The following is an 11,518-nucleotide window of genomic DNA, read 5'->3' as shown; positions in this document are numbered from 1 at the left end:
CATCACCCAGCCGCTCGTCGTCGCCAACGCCGTCATTGTCTTCGGAGGAGGCGACGTGCTTCGAATTCATCCTACGCATCGACCAGGACCCTCTCGGCATCAAGCGGCTTCCGGACAAGTTCGCCGAGTTCGTCGATGGCGTCGAGCCGGCAGAGTTGCAGCTACGGGAGGCGAGCTGCAACTTTCGTCGATGGCGTGTCGAGGTATTGTTCGACGGCCAGGGCAAGATGTACCCGCACACCGGGTGGGACAAGTTCGCCCGCTACCTCGATCTCGAACCCGGCTGCCGGCTTATCTTCTCGCTACGACGGGGATGGCGACATGGTCGTCAAAGTGTTCGACGGCACATCCTGCCGGAGATACTACCACATCAGCGAGTCAAGCTCGAGCACCGACAGTTAGATATTTTCGAGTGTTCTTTCTTTGCAGCGAAAATGGCCACCGGCCAATAGAACCACTAGTGTACGTTTCCAGATCTGGTGCCCGGGAGTGTTCTTTCTTGGCAGCGAACACAGGAAACACCCGAGGACGACACTAGTTAGGTTTCCTCATTTTTCAATGTTCTAATCTTGTTTTAAACTATGTAATGGTTTGTGTAATGTTCGTATCCGTGTTTAAATGAAAAAGAGAAAAAAATTAGGTAAAAGTTATTGGTTTCCAAAATTTGTGAAGTTTTTTATTTATTTCAATTTTTGTGATAGTAAACCTATAAATTTCTGTTAAATTCAGGCGAAAAAAAGTTGATGAGATAAAGCCATGGCCCATGAGTTCCCTCCCCGCGTGCATTGGCCCGTTACATGTCTGACAGCCTAGTTTTTTAATTTTTCTTTAAATCTGCAGCACATCCGGTTAAATTCAAAAAATTCAAAAAAGTTTTAACCAACGGATTATGTTCACAAAAACGTGTGACATATTGGGTAAAAAAACTGGATTTTTTTTGGAAGGTCGAAAAATCGACTAGCTTAGAAAAAGCTGGTTTGATGTAACCCAAACGGTTCCGTTTCTAAAAATGTGGATTTTTCGACCTTCGAGAAACGCTCCGAAATTTTTGCACACACTCTGATATCCATCCTAAGACGAATTGTTAAGTTTTTTTCATTTTTTGAATTTCTGTGAAAATAAACTATTAAATTTCAGTTAAATTCGAGTTGGGAAAAAACAGAAGAAAACTAGAGAACCCTGCTGGATGGGCCATGAGTATACCTTCCCCGCGTCCATGCTCCACGTTAATGGGCTTAGTTCAAACCGCGTTACATGTCTGACGGCCTAACTGAAAAGTTTTTTAGTTTTGATTTGAATAAATCAGCACCACATGTGGTTAAATTCAAAAAATTCAAAAAAGTTTTAACCAACGGATTATGTTCACAAAAACGTGTGACATATTAGGTAAAAAAACTGGATTTTTTTTCAAAGGTCGAAAAATCGACTAGCTTAGAAAAAGTGGTTTGATGTAACCCAAACGTTTCCGTTTCTAAAACTGTGGATTTTTCGACCTTCGAGAAACGCTCCAGAAATTTTTGCACACACTCTGATATCCATCCTAAGACGAAGTGTTAAGTTTTTTTCATTTTTTGAATTTCTATGAAAATAAACTATTAAATTTCAGTTAAATTCGAGTTGGGAAAAAAACAGAAGAAAACTAGAGAACCCTGCTGGATGGGCCATGAGTATTGCTTCCCCGCGTCTATGCTCCACGTTAATGGGCTTAGTTCAAACCGTGTTACATGTCTGATGGCCTAACCGAAAAGTTTTTTAGTTTTGATTTGAATAAATCAGCACCACATCTTGTTAAATTCAAAAAATTCAAAAAAGTTTTAACCAACGGATTATGTTCACAAAAACGTGTGACATATTGGGTAAAAAAACTGGATTTTTTTTCAAAGGTCGAAAAATCGACTAGCTTAGAAAAAGTGGTTTGATGTAACCCAAACGGTTCCATTTCTAAGAATGTGGATTTTTCGACCTTCGAGAAACGCTCCAGAAATTTTTGCACACACTCTCGTATCCATTCTAAGACGAACTGTGAAGGTTTTTTCATTTTTTGAATTTCTGTAAAAATAAACTACTAAATTTCAGTTAAATTCGAATTGGAAAAAAAGACGAAGAAACTAGAGAACCCAGCTGGATGGGCCATGAGTGTTCCCTACCCACCGCTCCATCGCCTCCCTAAGGACTATAAAAAGGGCCGCCTCTCATCGTCCCTTTCACACACAAACCCTAGAGGCTCTCTCCCCAACCCTTGCCGCCACCGTCTCAACAAGAGTTGACGCCATGGCCGGGAGAGGCGGAGGCCGACGTGGTCGTGGCCGTGGCCGCGGCAGAGCTGCACGCTCGCCGTCGCCTGCCACACCGTCGGCTTCATCGCCGGAGATGGACGTGGAGGGGCCCGTGCTGTTCGAGTTCGTCCTCGTACTCAAGGGCGACCCACGCGGCATCCAGAGACTTCCTGACCCCTTCGCCGTCTATGTTGCCGGCGACGATCGACCGAGCACGCTGCATCTGCGGGAGGCTTCGTCCGGCTTCTACCGGTGGATCGTCGACGTGATATACGACGGGCGCGGCAAGATGTACCTCCACATCGGCTGGGAGAAGTTCGCGCGCCACCACGGACTCGAAGCCGGCTTCATCCTCCCGTTCACCTACTATGGCGACGGGGACTTGAGCGTCAAGGTTTTCGACGAGACGCGCTGCCGCCGGGACAACCACGACAACCACGGCGACGAGCACCGACGAGGAGGACGACCGATGAAGAGTGTTGTTTCTTCGCAGCGAATACGTGCACGGAAGTTTCTGGGTGTTCGCCTCATCCTCCCGCTGGATTTTCCGGTTTGGGTGATCGGGGATTGTTAGCAAGTGAACACAGGAAACCTTGGATGCACGGTCTAGTTAGGTTTAGTTTTTTTGCAAAATTTTATATTTGTGTCCACCATGGTTCAAAATATGTATTAGTTTGTGGAAAACCATGTCCCAATTATGTATTAGTTTGTGGAAATTGAAATGAAAATACCAAAAAAAGTATTTTAAAGGTTTCGTGTGTTCACACGAAACCTTCGATGCCAAATCAAGTGGATGGATGTGGATGTGGATGTGGATGGGGTTGCCGTGGTGAGTCCAACTCGAGTGCATGGTTATTTCATGTGAGAAACCTAGGAGACTTAACACGGAATGGTGCATGGTCTATTTAGTCAACGTCGAAATAATCACAAGTACACAAATATGTGACTATTTTTTACCTCAAACTCATATGTGCCTATTTTTTACTCCTTTCTTACTCGTACCTTCTATGGTAATCAAACTTGTTGATTTTAGATAACATCTCTACGTGGCAATGACTTTGTTATCGAGGGATCGAACAAGTTTGGCTACGGAGACTGAGCAGTCTATGTGAAAAACAATCTATGCATGAGAATAACAAACAAGGCATTCATGCATAATAGTTATAACTAGCATTTATCTAGATAAAAGAGTAACAGTTATAACTAGCATTTATCTAAACAAGGCATTCATGCTTAAAAGTTATAACTAGCATTTATCTAAACAAGGCATTCATGCATAACTGTCATAACTAGCATTTATCTAAGGCGCCTTTATCTAAACAAGCAGGCATTCATGCATAACAGATCATAACTAGCATTTATCTAAACAAGCAGGCATTCATGCATAACACTCGGAGATATAAGTTCTTAATTAGTACTAAGAAATTCCATAAGTAGAACTTAAGGTTCTACGTACACACATTAAACCTAAAAGTTCTTAGTTATCCATTACAACCGAGACAGAAATAAGCTCCAAGGACATAACATATATACGGCGGCGAGCATCGGGCTGAGGCATGCATGGTAGGTTCAGATGTTGCGACGCTCGTTGAGGATCCTGCCGGAACGGGGAAGGCGAGGACCCAGCAGAAACCTTGCAAGTGCCTCGTGGTCAGCCTTGCCCTGCCACTCGCGGGCGCTGTTGCGAGTGTCCATAGCATGCATCTCAAGGGAAGCCAGCGCGCCGTCCTTCACCTTGCAGGGACAGAAGGGGCAAGCATGCTTTCCCCTACGCACTGTCTTCAGAATCCGAGACTCGAATCCCTTGACCTGCCTCTGCACGTAGGACTCAAAGTTGTCCTCGTCGACGTCGTCATCTGTGTTGTACTGCAAATAAAGGGGCACATGTGAGGAAGCGGCTAAAGGATGCAGAACATGGTATGGTATTCACAAAGTTCATATCTTCTTAATATTAATCTGCTAAATTTAATGAGTAATTCTTACAATTCATACCCGAGGAACATAGAGAGCAAACTTTAACCATGGGAGTTTGGATACACGATTTACAAACCGTTAAAGATAATGTATTTATGCTTTCTATCTTGGTACAAGATTTACATACCGCCATGAAAGGACTTTCCACACATTCGGCAAACCTGAAGAGTCACTACTAAGCATGAATAATTTCAAAAATAATAGCTTACTAAGAGTTTCTACGATATCCAAAAACAAATCAACTGTAGGTAGGCATTCTTCAACCACCTAAAATTTCTAGGTTTGCAGGTTGTCAAAAGGCAATCCATTTTTGGTTACCTTGTCACATATGTTGCTGATTTTGTTTCCTATAGTACTTTTTTCATGAAGAAAGCAGTAGCTTTCATTTGAACATATCTTTTATTTTTCTTAGTGGAAGTCCAATTACTATTTTTCTGTTCGTTTATAATTTGAGCATAAGTTTGAATTTCCTTAGGACTTTATGTTCTTATGCAAGCGGCAGACATAAAGCAGTAGCTGATATAATAAATATTATTTCTGGTTTGTTTGATACATACATCAGGATGTAAATGATGAGTTTTCCATCTGACATACTCTTTATTTTCCATATGTTGGCATAGAACAATATAGTGTTGATCTACATAAAAAAGCTTTCCCATAATTCACTGAATCTACGAGGAAACGGGGCAAGGACCTGATCCACAATCAAGGTCTGAAATACCAATACTTTTTCCTTGTTTAACACTTGTCAGCACATATGTTTAGTATTTATGTCCGTAAAAATTTAGATGTGCCTTATATTGCTTTTCTACACGGTTCAACACTACGTTAACTATGTTTTTCTTGTTTAAAAATTCAAATGAGAGGTCTGTATTAAAAAGTGGTTCTCAAGTCGTTTATCATACATTCTTGCGTATCCAAATCATGGTAAACAGCAAACCTTCAGCTCTTGACCCATTTCAATCCCCAACGGCAAATAGGCTCATTTCTATATGAAGAAGCTCCAAACCAACTTAGTATGACTGCAATTTTCATTTATATTAGGCAAGTGGCTTATTTAGTAGTTGTATCTTATTTGTTGTTTGAGAATAATTTAGCTGAATCCACAATAGTTTGAATGATATCGTCTTCTTATAGTGGTACACAGTAATGATTTTAATACAAAGTTTATTGCTTTGGATACAAGATCACAATGGTAGAAGAAGTGCAAGAAAAATGAATGTTTGTTGCTTTGGATACAAGATCACAACGGGCATTCAACTAGTAATATTAACTCGCCAATGTTTGTTGCTTTTAATACAAGATCCACTTATTTCTGGACGGAGGGAGAAGATATGGCTCGCAGGGCTCGATGTACTCGAGGACATAGCTGCAGTTACCAGATCGACATAGCATCCACGCGCATCTACTACATCTACTTTGCAGGGGTTACCAGATCTGAGAGGGGAGACATAGATTTACCTCGCAGGGCTGGACGTACCGGCTGGCCTCGTACATGGCGTCGATTTCCTTGTACGCCGCCTCCCTATCGGCGGCGGCGCGAGCAGCAGCAGCGGCCACCGCATCGGCCGATGCCGCCCGCATCAGCACCGGCGGCTCCCGCGCCGATGTCCGCCGCCGCACCGGAAGGCGCGGCCGCTCCCGCTCCCGCTCCCGCAACCTCTCCCGCGGCCGCCCCGCAGCCGCGCGGCCGCTCCCTCTCCGCCCTCCAAACCAGCAGCAGCCGCGGCTAGGTTCATGTCCATTGCTCGGATCCGTGCTTCGCCGAAGAAATGGGAGTGTAGGGAGAGAGGCTTCGTTCGCCGAAGAACTAGGGTTAGGGTTTTCTCTCCTCCGCTTTTGCCGGAAATGGGGATGGTGGGGAGGGGATGCGGCCGACCGGGGATAAAGTAGTGGACTCTTTTGGACCGTGCGCGTGTGCGTGGACCCGTGTGTGGACCCGTGGGCATTGACGGGCGTGTACGCGGAAGGGGTACGGGCGTGTACGCGGAAGGGGTACGGGCGTGTACGCGGAAGAGGTGTACGGGCGTGTATGTATTCTCGCGGTGATACGCGTACCTCCTCGGGCTAACGGGTCCTGCGGGTTTTGGAGCGGGCATTTCTATACCCGAATCGAAGTTGAAAAGACGATCCCTGCCCCTCGCCGCGGAGTAATCTGGGTCGTCCTTGTGTTCCGCTCAACATACCCGTTCGACGTTGGGGGGTCTATGGAAGCACACGCCTTTATTTTATGTATTTTTTCTTTTTCATTTTTTCTGTTCTATATTTCTTTTTTACTTTTTCAAAAGCTGATTCGTTTTAGACCTGATTTTTTAAAATCTAGAATATAAATTTTAGTTTTTTCTGAAATTTAAATATTTTAAAATTTTGTAATTTTTTCGAACTTGAACATTTTTCAAACTTTTTTCGACAATTGAACATTTTTCAAACTTGAACATTTTTCAGATTTTTTATTTTTTGTTCAAAATTTGAACATTTAGAATATGAACATATTTTAAATTTGGATATTTTTTTAAAAAATTATTATTTTAAAAAATTCGTTTTAATTATGAACATTTTTCACGTTCGAACGGTTTTCAAATTTGAACGGTTTTCCGATTTGAACATTTTTTAATTTAAAATTTTCTAAATTTGAACAATTTAAAAAGTTTTCAAATCTGAAAAATAAATATAAACAAAACTGAAAACAGAAAAGAAAAATAGAAAAAGGAAACAGAAAAAGAAAACTGAAAACAGAAAAGAGAGAAAAAAAAGGAAAAAACCTACCCTGGGCCAGGCCCACACCCGCGCGGGGGTGTGCGGTGGCCGGTAGCCACCGACCTGGTCGGTGTATAGGTTTTCCCTGGGAAAGAGAGTTCGAGTCACTACTTTTCAGATTTCCCCACAGTTCCAAAATTGCCATCATACGAGAAAAAGCCAAAAAGAAGTGGGCCTTCGTGGTCGTTCTTGGGCCGTTGGGCGCGAGCAGGGGAAAATTGCTTGGCATTCCCGCTCTCTCGCCGGTCCTGCCTCTGCCTCAGGAAAGGGAGGAAGCAAGCTCTGGTGATGGCCAGTGAAGAAAAGAGCGGCAGGGCCACTCTGATAGATCCCTACGCCATGCTCTCGTTGGCTGGCTGGCTCCTCTGCTCCACTCGAACGACGCCGTCCGCTCCACTGAATTGGCAGTGAACGCTGCCAAACTGAACTGAACTGTTGTTGTTTGCTAAACCGAATTATAGTGTGTTAGTGTGGTTTACAACCTTGTAACATTATTGTTTTACAGAACGACTGCTATTTTGTTGTACTAACACACTGTTTTGCTGCTGAACTGAACCGTGTCCGTTCTTGCTACTGTTTTGTTTAAAAATCATGTATCCGATAGTTGCTATGGAAGCCACTATCTAAATTTCAATTGTTTTGCTCAAGTGCAATATAGTTAACTGAATTGTTGTTTCCTGTAGTGGTTTTCCCTAGAGGCCGACGGCTAGGGAAGGACATATAACCTAAAAACCGAATCACCGAACCAATTTAACTTGGAACAAATCTGAAGTGACCAAAACTGATTTATTCGGTGTTGCGCTCGGTTAACTGATTTGCAAAACCAAAATAGGTGGCTTCGATCTCCTAGCACTCGGTCAACGGAGTAGACCTAACAACCGACACGCACCGTAAACTTCACCCGCAGACATCGCACAAGGCTAATGATTTGTTAATTCGGCCAACCCAGTCCTATGCTCCTAGTAAGGTATCCCTAGCCCACCCCGTATGTCCCGAATTTTTGGCACAAAGGACCGCCACCTAGCCCAATAAATTGATAAAAAGGATCACATGTGAATACATTGACAGAAAAGACCACCTCCTAGATGGCGGCAGCGCCCCCAGGCGACATGTTGTGCATGTCATTGCTGGCTGTGGCGGCAGGCCCTTACCGTCGCGTGCCGTGGCGGCACGTTTGCCTACGACACCCACCGTCAGTCGTTGTTGCCCCTGGTGGGTCATGCCGCCATGGAGAGAGTGGTGGCAGGTCCGTGTGGAGGTTGCCTCCACTGCCTGTGGCGGCAATCCTACACACAAATTTTTGGCCGGCGCATCTCTGGGCAGACACATGTGCGGAGCTAGCTTGGAGCTAACTTGATTAGATAGCCTGGGCAAAATAAAAAACATCTTGGTGATTAACTACTCTATATATTTGTGATACGAGGAGCATCTTTTGGCCTCGAGTTCAGGGCCGGTCCATACACTTTCAGGGCCCTGGGGCGAGATTTAAAAAAGGGCCCTTGTTGACCCAAAAAAAGTTAGAATGCACCGTATTCCAAAATCACCCACTACATAGCACATACCTTTGAACTAAAAAACTTTATTTGTAACTGTCCAGAGGAATACATAATGATAGTAATAGCAAGAATACAATATAGTTCTAGAAAAGATTGATCTTCTAAGTGGCAGGAAAATACCATCATTTCATATATTTATGTGCAAAACAAACAACCTTATCAAAACTGATTGCTACATACTAAATCTTTAGCGCTACTACGAGATATGATGAAATTACATCAGTTTGTATGCTCTTTAATTTCTTCGCCCAAAATTAACTTCTTCAAAGCTTCCTACATAAACTTCCTACAAAAACTACTAGTTTTACATTTAAAAAAATGACAATTGAACTTCCAATTTGCAGAAAAACAGTCAATTCAGAGAATAACAACACCTAGATATGGGCATATAACTCGATGTCGAAATCTTGATATCGGTTCCTTTGACCCGATGAACACGAAGATGAAGGTGAAAGTCACTCCCTCGTCCCTGTCACGGCGTCCCCCTTCTCTTCTCCTAATCTGCTCCCACTCTATCCGATCCAGTGAAGAATAGACCTAAGAAGGGCAGAATTGGAGATGTGGAGCAGTCAAAGCCGGGCTATTTAACAACAAATCAAATGGGGAACGCGTTTAGGGAGGGAGTCCGAGAGGGAGACGTACAATCTCTGATGCCTCCAACGTCTAGTGGATGGGGAACAACTAGACCATTGAGATGGAAAGAGAGATGGTTGGGGGAGCAAAATAGCGCTGTTGATGTCCATTAACGGCTGCAGCAACCAAGGATTTGGAAAGGCACCAGGGGAAACCTCCACGCAAACCTGCCGCCACTCTCCATGGCAGCATGACCCACCATGGGCAACATCGGCTGACGCAGGCGTTGTCGGAAAACGTGCCACCACGGCATGCGACGGTAAGGGTCTGTCACCACAGCCAGCGACGGCATGCACCACATGTCGCTCGGGGAGCTGCCGCCATGCAGGAGGTGGTCTTTTCTATCAATTGTATTCACAAGTAGTTCTTTTTGTTAATTTATTGGGCTAGGTGGTTCTTTGTGCCAAAAATTTCTATGTCCCATCCAAGCCCATAAACACAAGAAATATGTCCTAGGCCAGCCTAGACGAACAATATTCGGTCTATTTGGACCGAACCGATTTTTCAGGCATCGATCGCTTGTTTAGTTAGTAAAAACCATGTTGACCGATGGGTTCCTATTTTGTCAAGACCGAAAGGCTGCCTTGTGGAGGGCTGCCTTAGCTGGCGCTCGATCGCCGAAGTTAAGCGAGCGATCGGTTTCCGACATGATTAGAAGTAAACGCGTTTTTCATTGCCGTACGTTTGCATGCATGTAAAAAGAAACAAATGTGCATGTTTAAAATGTTTTAACTTTTAAACGACAATTCCGATTTAAGATTCGCTTTCACCAAAAAATCCATCTCGATGAGATCTAAAAACTAGCACCCATGTTAATATGTTTCGACAAACTTTTTTTCTGGCTAAAAGTTATGAAACCTCTCTATCTGAATAATCAACCCGTTCGTACTTGAGTGATCAACGGTAAATGTATAAAATTATGAACCCGGTGCAGGGTATTGAGGGAAAGTTCTGCATGCAAGCATAAATAGACGAATCTGGCGATGTCAACTGAATCTTTTCTAAATTTGAAAATTCAAAACGTTTTAACTTTCAAATGACAACTCCAAATTAAGATTCGCTTTCACCAATAAATTCGTCTCGTCGAGATCTTCAAAACTTGCACCCATGTTGATATGTTTCGAGAAACTTTTTTTCGGACTAAAAGTTATCAACCATTTCTATTTAAATAATCAACCCTCCGTACTTAAGTGATCAACGGTAAATATATAAAATTATCAACCTGGTGCAGGCTATTGAGGGAAAGTTCTGCATGCATGCAAAAATAAACGAATCTGCTGATGTCAGCGAAATCTTTTCCAAATTTGAAAATTCAAAATGTTTTAATTTTCAAACGACAACCCTAAATTAAGATTCGCTTTCACCAATAAATCCGTCTCGACGACATCTTCAAAACTAGCACCCATATTGATATGTTTCGAGAAACTTTTTTTTGGACTAAAAGTTATCAACCCTCTCTGTTTTGAATAATCAACCCTCCATACTTGAGTGATCAACGGTAACATGTATAAAATGATCAACCCCAAAGTTAATTTTATTTCAAACATTTTAGCGAATCTTTTTTAGTTTAGAAGCTATCAACCCGGTGTCCTAATATTTATCAACAGTAAATATGAATAACTACCAACCTAAAATTCTAAATTCATTTCGAATATTTTGGCGACTCTTTTTAGTTTACAAGTTATCAACCCGGAGTCCCGTTATTTATCAATGGTAATTATAAATAACTCTCAACCCTAAAAAGTATTTCATTTAGAATATTTTAGCGAACATTTTTTTTATTTTATAAGCTATCAACCTGGTGCCTCGTTATTTATCAACTGTAAATATAAATAAATAATAACCCTAAAGATTATTTCATTTAGAATATTTTAGCGACTCTCTTTTAGTTTACAAGCTATCAACCCGGTGACCCGCTATTTATCAATGGTAAATATAAATAAATATCAACCCTAAAATTTTAATTTAATTTAAAATATGTAGCGACTCTTTTTTTGTTTACAAGTTATCAACCCGGTGCCCCGTTATTTATCAACGGTAAATATAAATACCTAGCAACCCTAAAAAAGTAAATTTCATTTAGAATAGTTTAGCAACTTTTGTTAGCTTACAACTTAAAATAATACTTAATTTGAGTAGCAAGTGGTAGTTCATTTGAGTTGCAAGTGGATTTTCCCACTCGTTATTTCCCCCTTAAAAACCAAAAGGGAAATGCAAAAGGAGAATTGAGAGTCTGCCTCGTGCTGAAGAAAAAGAGTGAGATGCTATGCGTATGCATGCAACAACTTACGAAAGCGTGCTGAAAAGTTGGCTCATTAAATG

The sequence above is a fragment of the Lolium rigidum genome, chromosome 3 (assembly GCF_022539505.1).
Source record: "Lolium rigidum isolate FL_2022 chromosome 3, APGP_CSIRO_Lrig_0.1, whole genome shotgun sequence".
NCBI lineage: Eukaryota > Viridiplantae > Streptophyta > Magnoliopsida > Poales > Poaceae > Lolium > Lolium rigidum.
Note: the sequence above shows the minus strand (reverse complement) of the source record.